The sequence below is a fragment of the Callithrix jacchus genome, chromosome 1 (genome assembly GCF_049354715.1).
Source record: "Callithrix jacchus isolate 240 chromosome 1, calJac240_pri, whole genome shotgun sequence".
NCBI classification, from domain to species: domain Eukaryota; kingdom Metazoa; phylum Chordata; class Mammalia; order Primates; family Cebidae; genus Callithrix; species Callithrix jacchus.
This window is the reverse complement of record NC_133502.1, coordinates 80,426,076-80,438,404: the sequence shown is the minus strand read 5'-3', so window position 1 is coordinate 80,438,404 and position 12,329 is coordinate 80,426,076. Positions and strand designations below refer to the sequence as shown.

Here is a 12,329-nt window from a genome sequence, read left to right as displayed (position 1 = left end):
GGAAGGTGTGATGATCAGTCCTACTGCTGGTGCTGCCAAAGCCATCCTTTGCACAGGGCTCACTGCTGACTTCATAAAACTCCTGGGAGGAGACTGTGAGTGGGGAAACTTTTTCTCAATGGGAAACTGAGGCAAAGAGAGCATGGCATCTGCCTGGGGTCACCCACAGGGCGTGGCATAAGCTAAGTCCTCTGTGATCTTCAGGACAGGGTAAGGCAGGACCTGTGAGGCCTGCAGTGCAGTGTAGAGACCAGAGCGGACCGTTCCCACAACACTGTGGAGCTGCTTGGAGGGAGTTCATTTGATTTTTCATTAGCATTTGTGGGGCTTTTAGCTAGGTGTTGGGATGCGGAGAGGCAGCAGATGGCCTCAGGCTCAGAGAAACTGTGGGACTGGGGGGCACAGCATGAGTAAGCTGCCAAATGACCCGGTCCTGGGAGCATTTTCCGGGTCAGGCTTGCTGGCTCCTGGGTGGGGATATTGCTGGCTGACCCAGGGATCATCAGGAGACAGGCTGGCAGGTGAAGGGCAGCCTGGTGCCTGGACCACTGTGGGCTGGCTTTGCAAAGACGAGGCCAGGGCTGTGTTGAGCGCAAGCTTTATCATCACTTGGTGTAGGAAGGAGCAGGAGGCAACTGCCATTGACATGATGGTTTGTCATCCTCAGTTTCCAAGAGTAAGGGGCACATCACACACACTTTGGAGCCACGGGGACGCCCAGGGTTGGTCAGGAGGCAGAGGGTTCAAGGGGGAACTGTGGGCCCGAGATGATAATGTGGTTTCTGCAGGAAGGAACGGGCAAGGCAGGGTAAGCAGGCTGAGGATTGGCTGGTGTGAATCATTTCAGTGGGTTCTGGGGCACAGGGACTGTCCCTGGCTGTCTGGTACCTGCCCTGGGGTCAGGAGGGCAGGGGGATATGGCCCAGAGTGTGAGGATCCCATAGAGGGGTGGTGGGTGTGGCTTTGGGTGGGTTGGTCTGCATTGGAAAGGTGAGTTTGCAGGGCAGTCCAGGCCGTCATTCTCTCTAGGAGGGGCAGTCCCTCCAGGGTCAGAAAGGCCAGATGTCAGCGCATCAGAACACAGACAACAGAAGACCTGGTGAGTCCTGGCCGCACCACCTGCAGCTCCAGGGGTATCCCGAGCTGTCTGCCCAGCCTCCTGAGTGCCAGGGACGAGGCAGACCCCAGGCCCAGCCCCTCAGGTTCTGGGTGTGCACAGGGCCGGAGGCTTGTGTGGGAAGGCCAAGGTCCTGCTGTCTGGAATAAGAAGTTTCTGACGCTTGCTCTGGTACTTCTGTCACTGACAGGAATGAGTTTGTCTCCTCCCTCACACACCAGCCTGTCCTCTGGGCGAGGCACCATGCAGGAGCCTTGGGGCCTGGAACCTCCTCCACCCTACCCGGAGGAAGAACAGGGGTTCATCGTAGGGGGAGATGTAAGGGAACACACGCCAAGCCAGTGGGCCGGGCTCTGCACCATTAGGAATTAGCCAAAAGCAAGCTGAAACGAAATACAGGAAAGGCATTGGGGAAAGGTTAAGGATGTTTCAGCAGCACACTTCTTGGCCCCGAAATCACCCAGCTCTCAGGGGCACGTGGGGTTGCCTGGGTCAGGCATGAACCTACCATTCATATGGAGACAGCAGGAGTGCTGGGCCTGGAGCCACATGACGGGGCAGGTGGAGCTGGGCTGGCACCCCTAAACGAACAGGGGTTTGACCCCTTCCAACTCTCCCAGGAGCACTGCCTCTGGAGGGCTCTCTGCATCCCACCCTGGTCTTCATGTTTTTAAAGGGAGCATCTTTCAAGGTTAGGTAAAATAATGGAGGATTAATTAGACTTAACCATTTAGTACCTTGCATTCCTATCCTTGGTACACGGTAGGGGAAGGCCTCACAAGTGCTGGGGACACCACTAGCTTGTGTGTCTTTTCAGGGCTGTGCATGGGGAAACTGAAGAGTGAGGGCTTTTTTACACATACAGAAACTGAGGCACAGAGGGGTTGAGTTATGAGCATGGAATCAAGACGTTCCAGGCTCAGCCCTGATCTCTCCCTGGTTCTCCTCTAGGCTTGTTCCTGTGAAGGAGCCCCCTGGGAACACCACTTTGCTCCCCAGAACCTGGGAGGTCCCCATGCCCTGCTACAGTGTTCCCCCACCCCCTTCCCTTCCTGCTCTGAGCTGGACCCCTCAGGAACTGTGCGCTCCTTTCTATTCCCCTAGCCCCACCCCACCTGGTGCCCCCAATCCTCCACAGCATCCCCTCCCCGACGCAGCTATCAGAAACCTCCTCTCTTCTTCCCATTGCTTGGGCACTGAGGCCTGACCTGAACACCCCAGGCTGGCACAGATGCCTCCCCAACCTCATCTCACCACTGGCCGCAGAAAGGGCCTTTTTCTCTGCTAGTGACTCCGATCTGTGCCACCTGCCTAGGGGCCTGCAGGAAATCTGCCTGTGGGATTCTGGGCTGCCCTGTCTGTGGGTGCCACCTTGGCTAATTGCTTTGTGCAGTTTCCCCACTAACCTGCAGCTGCTGAAAGGGACTCTCATGGCCTCTGCCCTGAGGTGTGGGTCACAAGGACTCAGGACCCAGTCTGTAAACAAACATGAGTAAGCCAACCCCAGACTGTTGAATAAGGTGAAAAACGCAAATCCAAGACAAAAGCACTTTTTTACAAATAGGTCTGAGCAGGGTTCAGTATTGGAGGTCTGGCCCCAGGTGTGGGGGAACATGGCTCCATCTGGTAACCGGCTGCCTCGGGCTGCAAGCTTCTCATGCCTTCTCTGTGGAAGGCGTTTGGCAGACCAAGGGCGAGGAGGCCACTCAGCAAGCAAGGACAAGGGGCAGGAGCACCCAGAGGACAGACTGCAGAGGGGCCACAGCCAGCAGGCAGCGGAGCCCCTGCACACCACCCTGGCATACACTACTTCTCTTTCTTTCCTCTTTCCTTTTCCCATGCTTTAGCTTAAGTGGCCTGGTCTGCTAAAAATATAACACAGGAGGCTGTACGGGGAAGCTGAGGCTTCAGGACAGATTGTCATTTAACCCTGTAAATTAAAAATAAAGTCCTAAGCCCCCCACCAACTGAACAAACCCCGTCGTGGCCAAGGTGACCCCAGAAAAACCTTAAAAACTTGAGTTTCCAGCTGTGATGGGATGGGAGGTGAGTTTTACTCCCTCCTTTTTGCAGTTTACACACAACTGACCAGGATTAATGTTAAAATAGAGATCAGAAGCCTAACAGAACAGATTCTTTGTGGCGATAAGATACCAAATTATAAACAGGACCAGGCAGTGTACACACTCTACACTTAAAGAAGAAACTATATTCTAATAGCCACGAGGTTTCTCTTTTTCTTTAGCAGCTAAACAAGCAATAAGCAATATTAAAACAATTGTAGCTCCACCAGATGCTGACTGGCTGACTGATCCCCCCACCCCATCCCCCACCCACCCCTGTTCCACCAGCCATAACTGCAGCCTTGATTGGACAAGAGACTGATTCAGTAACTGTCTCCCAATAAGAAGACCACTGACTATGTTTGGACTGGCTCTGGCCAGTTTGCAGAGGCTGCATATTTGCGTGCACTTGTGTCCTGGAAAGACCTTTTGGCATATAGAGCCTGATTGTAATACACTTGAATGTTAAGGGTCCACCCCAAGGTGAACATGAGTTGCATGTTACATGCATGCTGGTTCAATACACATGCATCAGGACTATCCTCATAAATATCCATAGCTCCTTCTGCAACCTGTTGAATATGTATAGTTGGCCAACCTGTTCAGCTCTCCTCCTTAAAAGTGCTGTCTTGGCTGGCCACCTTGGAGCCGTAATCCTTTATAAAGATAAATATATAGATTTTTTAAGGCCAGGCACAGTGGCTCATGCCTGTAATCACAGAACTTTGGGAAGCCGAGGCGGGCAGACCACTTGAGGCCAGGAGTTCAAGACCAGCCTAGCCAACATGGTAAAACCTCATCTCTACTAAAAATACAAAAAGTAGCTGAGCATGTTGGCACACACCTGTAGTCCCAGCTAGTTGAGAAGCAGAGGCAGAAGAATCACTTAAACCCGGGAGGTGGGGGTTGCAGTGAGCCGAGATCACACCACTGCACTCCAGCCTGGGCAACAGGGTGAGCAAGTCTCCATCTCAAAAAATCTGTAGATGTTTTTTCTCTTTGTCTAAATGTATAGATTTTTTTTCTAAATGTGATTTTTTGTTTTTTTGAGACGAAGTCTGGCTCTGGTCGCCCAGGCTGGCCAGGCTGGTCTTGAACTCCTGACCTCAGGTAATCTGTCCACCTCAGCCTCCCAAAGTGCTGGGATTACAGGCGTGAGCCACCGCGCCTGGCCTAGTCTTTCACCATTGTGTATGATGTTAGCCGTGAGCTTCTCATATATGGACTTTGTTAGAGTGAGGTAATTTCATTCTGTTCCTTTCATTCTGCTGAGTGCTTTATCATGAAAGGATGTTGAATCTTTTCAAATGCTTTTTCTGCATCAATTGAGATGATCATGTGGCTTTTGTCCTCATTCTGTTGATGTGATGTATCACATTAATTGATTTTTGTTATGTTGAACCATAGTTGCATTCCAGGAATAAACTTGGTCGTGGTGATTAATCCTTTTAATGTACTGTTGAACTTCATTTCCTAGTGTTTTGCCGAGGACTTTTGCATCAATATTCATCAGGGATACTGGCCGGTAGTTCTCTTTTCCTGTATTGTCTTTGTATGGCCTTGGTATCAGGGTAATGATGGTCTCATTGAATGAGCTTGGAAGTAGGCCCTCCTCTTCAATTTTTTTGGAAGAATTTAAGGATGATTGGTTTTATTTCTTTTTAAAGTGTTCGTAGAATTCATCAGTGAAGCCATCTGGTCCTGGACTTTTGTTTGTTTGGAGGTCCTTTATTACTAATTCAATCTGCATACTCATTACTGCTCTTTCAGATTTTCTATTTCTTCATGATTCGGTCTTCCTAGGTTGCGTGTTTCTAGGAATTTATCCGTCACTGTTCATAGTATTCTCTTATAGTCCTTTTTTTTCCTGTGGCATCTCTTGTAATATTCCCTCTTTCATTTGAGTTGTATCTTTGCTCTCTCTCTTTTTTTATTATTTTGAGACAGTCTATTTAAAAATCACAACATTTAGAAAAAATCTATACATTTAGACAATAGAATAGTTTGTTTGTTTGTTTGTTTTAGTTAGAGTCTCACTCACTCTGCTGCCCAGGGTAGAGTATAGTGGTGCGATCTCAGCTCACTGCAACCTCCACCTCCCAGGTTCAAGCCATTCTTCTGCCCCAGCCTCCTGAGTAGCTGAGATTACAGGCGTGTGCCACCATGCCCAGCTAATTTTTGTATTTTCAGTAGAGATGAAGTTTCACCATTTTGGCCATCCCAAACTCCTGGCCTCAAGTGATCCACCTGCCTTGGCCTCCCAAGTGCTGGGATTACCCATGCCCGGCCTCTTTTTTCTTAGTTAACCTAGTTAAATGTTTGTCAATATTTTTTGCTCTTTTCAAAAAACCAACTTTTCACATTGTGAATTTTCCTATTGTCTTTTTGTTCTCTGTATCTATATAGATATCTCTATATGTCTGAACTTTATTGCTTCCTTCCCCCTGCTAGCTTCGGTTTCAGTTTTCTCTTTGCTCTTGAGTGTCTTGACAGGCAGAGTTAGATTGCTGATTCAAGATTTTCTTTTTTAAAAAATGTACGTATTTATAGCTGTAAAATTCCCTCTTAGCACTGCTTTTACTGCATTCCATAAGTATGTTGTGATTTCATGTTTTTCTTTTATCCATTGGCTGTTTAAGAATGTATTGTTTAGGCCGGTGCAGTGGCTCAGTCCTGTAATTTCAGCACTTTGGGAGGCCGAGGTGGGTGGATCAACTGAGGTCAGGCATTTGAGACTAGCCTGGCCAACATGGTGAAACCCCATCTCTACTAAAAATACGAAAGTTAGCCAGGCGTGGTAGTGGACACCTGTAATCTCTGCTACTCTGGAGAGTGAGGCAGAAGAATTGTTTGAACTAGGGAGGTGGAGGTTGCAGCGAGCCAAGATCACGTCACTGCGCTCCAGCCTGGGTGACAGAGCAAGACTCCATCTCAAAAAAAAAAAAAAAAAGAGAATGTTTTGTTTAATTTGCACGTCTGTAGATTTTCATTGTGTTCTTGATTTCCAGTTTCATTTCATTCTAATTGAAAAAGTTGGTTTGTATAATTTCAGTCTTTGTGTGTTTGTTGAGACTGGTTTTATGCCTAATACATGGTCTGTCCTGGAGAATGTTTCACGTACACTTGAGAAGAACTTTTATTATGCTGTTTTTGGGCAGCGTGTTCTGTAATTGTCTGGTTCAACTGCCTGTAGAGTTGTTCAAGTCCTCTATTTCCCGATTGATCTTCTGTCTGTTTCTTCTATTGGTTTATTGAAAGTGAGATATTAAAGTCTCCTAATATTATTTTGCTGCTCTCTATTTCTTCCTTCAATTCTGCCAAAGTTTCCTTCGTATATTTAGGAGTTCTCAGGTTTGGTGCATAAATATTTATCATTGTTACATCTTTTTGGTGACAATATTTTTATCACTATACAATGTGTTTCTTTGCTTCTTGTAACAGTTATTTTTTTCCCACTTGTGAGCAGTGATTCCTTTTTTCTAAGTGACAGAGGCTAACTGTACATATTCCTGAGTTACATAGTGATGTTTTGATACATATAATATGTAGTGATTAGCTCATGGCAATTAACATAGCCATTATTTCAAACATTTATTATAATTTCTTTCTGTTGGGAACATTCAATACCCTCCTTCTAGCTGCTGAAACTGTATACTATACTATTGTTAACTATAGTCATCCTACAGTGGCACAGAATACTGGAACTTACTCCTTTTATCTAGCTGCAGTTTTATATCCTTTAACAATCTCTTCCTATGCCTCTCTTCCTCCTACCCTTCCTTGTCTCTAGTATTCTCTGCTGTACTGTTTACTTCTGTGAGATCAACTTTTTTTAGCTTCCACATATGAGTGAGAACTTGTGATGTTTAACTTTCTGTTCCTGGCTTATTCTGCTTAACTAAATGTCCTCTAGTGCCATCCATGTTGCCACAAATGACAGGATTTCATATTTTATGACTCAGTAGTATGACATTGTCTATCTATACCACATTTTCCTTATCCATTCAACTGTTGTTGGATACCCAGGTTGATTTCATATCTTGGCTACTGTGAATAGTGGTGCAATAAACATGGAGGTGCAGCTGTCTCTTCAAAATACTGAGTTCCTTTCCTTTGGATAAATGTCCAGTAGTGGGATTGCTAGATCATATGGTAGTTCTATGTTTTTTCTTTCATTTTAAAATTTTTATTATTTTTTTAATGTATCTATTCTTTTTTTTTTTTGGAGACAGAGTCTCACTCTATCATCCAGTCTGGAGTGTAGTGGTGTGATCTTGGCTCACCACAACCTCTGCCTCATGGGTTCAAGCGATTCTCTTGCCTCAGCCTCCTGAGTAGCTGCCCAGGCTGGTCTCGAACTCCTGACCTCAGGTGATCTGCCCACCATGGTCTCCCAAAGTGCTGGGATTACAGGCATGAGCCACAGCTCTGGGACTTTTTTTTTTTTTTTTTTAAGAGTCTGTTACCCAGGCTAGAGTGCAGTGGCAAGATCACAGCTCACTGCAGCCTTGAACTCCTGGGCTCAAGCAGTCCTCCCACCTCAGCTTCCCAAGTAGCTGGGACTACAGGCATGCAACACCATGCCTAGCTAATTTTTAAAAGTTTTTTTGTAGAGATAGTGTCTTACTGTATTGCCCAGGGTGGTCTCAAACTTCTGGACTCAAGTGATCCTCCTGCCTTGGCATCTCCAAGTGCTGGGGTTACAGGTGTGCATCACCATGCCCAGCTTGCAGTTTTCTGAGGAACCTCCATACTATTCCCCATAGTGGCTATACTAGTTTACATTCCCACCAAGAGTGTATGAGAGGTACCTTTTCTCCACATCCATGCCAGCCTTTGTTATTTTTTGTCTTTTGGATAATAGCCATCCTAACTGGGGTGAGATGCTTTCACTGTGGTTTTGATTTGCATTTCCCTTATGATTAGTGACTTTTTTCAACATTTAAAAATATATTTGCTGGCCATTTGTACATTTGCTTTTGAGAAATGTCTGTTCAGATTATGTGCTCATTTTTAAAATGAATTGTTTGGGTTTTTCTGCCAATGAGATGTTTTAGTTCTTGGTATATTCTGGATATTAATTTCCTGTCAGATGAACAGTTTGCAAATATTTTCTCCCATTCAGTAGGCTGACTTTTCATTCTGCTGATTGTTTCCTTTCCTGTGCAGAGGATTTATAGTTTGATATAATGTAGTTTGTCTGTTTTTGCTTTCGTTGCCTATGCTTTCAAAGCCTTATTCATAAAATATTTTCCCAGACTAATGTCCTAAAGCATTTCTCCTTCCTGCCTTCCTTTCTTTTCTTTCTTTCTTTCTTTTTTTTTTTTTTTTGAGAGTCTCACTCTGTTGCCCAGGCTGGAGTGCAGGATCTGGGCTCACTGCAACTCCCGCCTCCCAGGTTTAAGTGATTCTCCTGCCTCAGCCCCCCAAGTAGCTGGGATTACAGACAAGTGCCACCACGCCTGGCTAGTTTCTATGTTTTCTTTTAGTAGCCTTCAGGTCTTAAGTTTAGGTCTTTGATCCATCTTGAGTTGATTTTTGTATAGGGTATAAACCAAAAATAAACTTGTTTTTGGCGGGGGTGGGGGACGGAGTCTCTCTGTCGCCCAGGCTGTAGTGCAGTGGCGAGATCTTGGCTCACTGCAAACTCCGCCTCCAGGGTTCAAGCGATTCTCCTGCCTTAGCCTCCCCAGCAGCTCAAATTACATATATATTTTAGTAGAGACAGGGTTTCACGGTGTTAGCCAGGATGATCTCGATTTCCTGACCTCATGATCTGCCTGCCTCTGCCTCCCAAAGTGCTGGGATTACAGGCCTGATCCACCATGCCCGGACAAAAAATAAGCTTTTAAGGTCCACCAACCATCTGAATGAACCCCTTTTCTCTGCCAAGGGTATTCAAGAGTTAACCTGAAAAATGGGTTCAGGTCCTGAGGGAAGGGAGTCTAACATCCCTCATTATGTTCTCCTCCCTTTTGGAATTCAGTAAAAGGCAAACAGCATTTAACATCAACACAGACCTTAAGTTTGATAAGAAACATTTACAATCTATTGTTTCAAGCCTGCTGCCTGCTGTCTGGAGGCTTAATCTGCATGATAAAACTTTGGTCTCCCCAGCCTTTTCATTGCAACCCAGATGTTCCTTTCTATTGATAACTCTTTCAACCAATTGCCAATTAGAAAAATTTTAAATCTACCTATAACCTGGAAGCCCCCCTACCGCAGCTTCAAGTTGTCCCCCCTTTCTGGATTGAACCAAGGTATATCTTAAATGTATTTGATTGATGCCTCATGTCTCTCTAAAATGTATAAAATGTAGCTGTGCCCCAAACATCTTGGGCACATGTTCTCAGTCTCCTGGGGGCTGTGTCCAGGCCATGGTCACTTATATTTGACTCTGAATAAATCTCTTCAAATATTTTCAAGAGTTTGACTCATTTTGTTAACAAGTATGAGAAGTGGGGGTCTTGTTTCATTCTTCAGCATGTAGATATACCATTTTCCCAGCACTATTTATTGAAGAGACTGTCCTTTTTCCAATTAGTTTTCTGGGCACCTTTGTCAAAATCAGTTGGCTATAGATAAACAGATTAATTTCTGTGTTCTCTATTCTGTTTCATTGGTCTGCGTGTCTATTTTTATGCCAGTACCATGCTGATTTTGTTATCATAGTTTTGTAGTATATTTTGAAGTCAGGTCATGTGATGCTTCCAGCTTTGTTCTTTTGCTCTGGATTGTTTTGTTGACAGGGGTTCCATTGAATCTGTAAGTTGCTTGGTAGTATTTCCATTTTAACAATATTAATTCTTCTGATCAACAAGCATGGAATGTCACGCATTTGTTTATTTCTGTGGATGCTAAAGCAAATCCATCTTGGATGCTAATGCTAGTGGTGGCAAATCCATACAGATCTGTAGCAACCTCAGTTCTTGCCTCCTCAGAAGAAACAGTTTGAACAAGGGGCATAAGGCAGAGTGAGAGACTGAGGCAAGTTAGAGCAGGAGTGAAAGTTGTTTTTTTTAAACAGTCTTGCTCTGTCACCCAGGCTGGAGTGCTGTGGTGCAATCTTGGCTCACTGCAACCTCTGCCCCCTGGGTTCAAGCAATTCCCTTGCCTCAGCCTCCCATGCAGCTGGGATTTACAGATGGTTACCACCATGCCCAGCTGATTTTTGTATTTTTAGTAGAGATGGGGTTTCACCATCTTGGCCAGGCTGGTCTTGAACTCCTGACCTTGTGATTCACCTACCTTGGCCTTCCAGAGTGCTGGGATTACAGGCACGAGCCACCACACCCGGCCGTGAAAGTTTATTAAAAAGCTTTAGAGCAGGAATGAAAGGAAGTAAAGTACACTTGGAAGAGGGCCAAGCAGGCAACTTGAGAGATCAAGTACAGTGTTTGACCTTTGACTTGGGATTTTATATGTTGGCATGCTTCTGGGGGTTGCATTCGTTTTCCTCTGATTCTTCCCATGGGTGAGCTGTCTGCATGCACAGTGGACTGCCAGCACTTTGGAGGGGCCACATGTGCAGTGTGTTTACTGAAGTTATACACATGCTCACTTGAAGCATTCTTCCCTTACCAGTTGAGTGATCCTATAAAGTCGTATACCACCATGTTGCCTCTTAGTGAATATACTTGAGCCCACTCACCAAGTTCCTGAGATCTCATCAAGAAGCTGCTGGTCACCAGTTTCAGATTTTTCTATGTATTGGGAGACTGTGTTTCCCTGAAGCTGGCTGCAACCAACTATTATTTCAGAGAGCCAGTTTAGCAACTGCCTGACCATCACCTGATGGTTGCCTAACATTCCTGATTGTCAGGGAGGGACCCTCTCCTCCCCTATTCACGTCTGTCTGACTAGCTACTGTAGCATTGCATGGTGGCTCATGCCTGCAATCCCAGCACTTTGGGTGACCAAGGCAGTCAGATCACTTGGAGTCAGGAGTAGCTGGGACTACAGGTGCGTGCCACCACACCTGACTAATTTTTTTGTATTTTTAGTAGAGACGTAGTTTCATTGTGTTAGCCAGGGTAATTGCAATCTCCTGACCTCGTGATCCACCCACCTCAGCCTCCCAAAGTGCTGGGATTGCAAGCTTGAGCCGCCAGGCCTGGCTGTCTTTTCGCTTAAAACACTGTTGATCCTTTGTTTTTCAGAGCCAAGAAAACAGCCAGCCTGGCCAACATGGCAAAACCTCATCTCTACTAAATACAAAAAAAAAAATTAGCCAAGCGTGGTGGCATCTGACTGTAGCCCCAGCTACTAGAGAGGCTGAGGCACAAGAATTGCTGAACCCAGGTAGCAGAGATTGCAGTGAGCTGAGATCATACCACTGCACTCCAGTGACAGAGCAAGACTTTGTCTCAATTAAAAAAAAAAGAGTACTCAGTTGTTAAAACTGTAAATAGCTTACAAGAAAATTTTTCTTGGCTCTGAAAAACAAAGGATCAACAATGTTTTAAGCGAAAAGACAGCCAGGCCTGGCGGCTCATGCTTGTAATCCCAGCACTTTGGGAGGCTGAGGTGGGTGGATCACGAGGTCAGGAGATTGCAATTACCCTGGCTAACACAATGAAACTACGTCTCTACTAAAAATACAAAAAAATTAGTCAGGTGTGGTGGCACGCACCTGTAGTCCCAGCTACTCTGGAGGCTGAGGCAGGAGAATCACTGAAACTTGGGAGGCAGAGGTTGTACTGAGCGGAGATCATACCACTGCATTTCAGCTTGGGTGACAGAGCGAGACTAAGTCTCAAAAAGAAAAAAAGGTCATAGAAGTATTATGTGTCTTCTATTAATACTGTTCATGCAGTTAGCCCCTGTTCTGCTTGATGTTTATGAACCAGGAAAAATTAGGCATGAAGACACATTGAAGGGTAAGGAGGGCAGATGCATTAGGCAAGAAGAAAGCTCTTAGCAAAGAAAGAGGGGGTCCTGCCAACAGGCTCCCACCTCGCAGATTGAATGCCAGTCCACTACACACTAATTGAAGAGATCAGTCTCCTCCCCTGCGTAAGGCATGAATTCCTGGTAGCGCTATCCCATTCCCTCAGTGCCTATGGGCCTCCAATCCATTGCAGGCATACCCAGGCAAGACCCTGCGCGGGTTTCCTTACCTACAGAAAAACATCTGCCATTATCACCTG

At 45.7% G+C, this 12,329-nt stretch overlaps 1 protein-coding gene across 8 annotated transcripts in view; it reads left to right on the top strand.

Moving 5' to 3' along the window:
• FGD3 (FYVE, RhoGEF and PH domain containing 3) overlaps positions 1-12,329 on the top strand; it is a 79,870-nt gene that overhangs the window by 26,256 nt on the left and 41,285 nt on the right. The gene's annotated exons all lie outside the window — the stretch shown is intronic.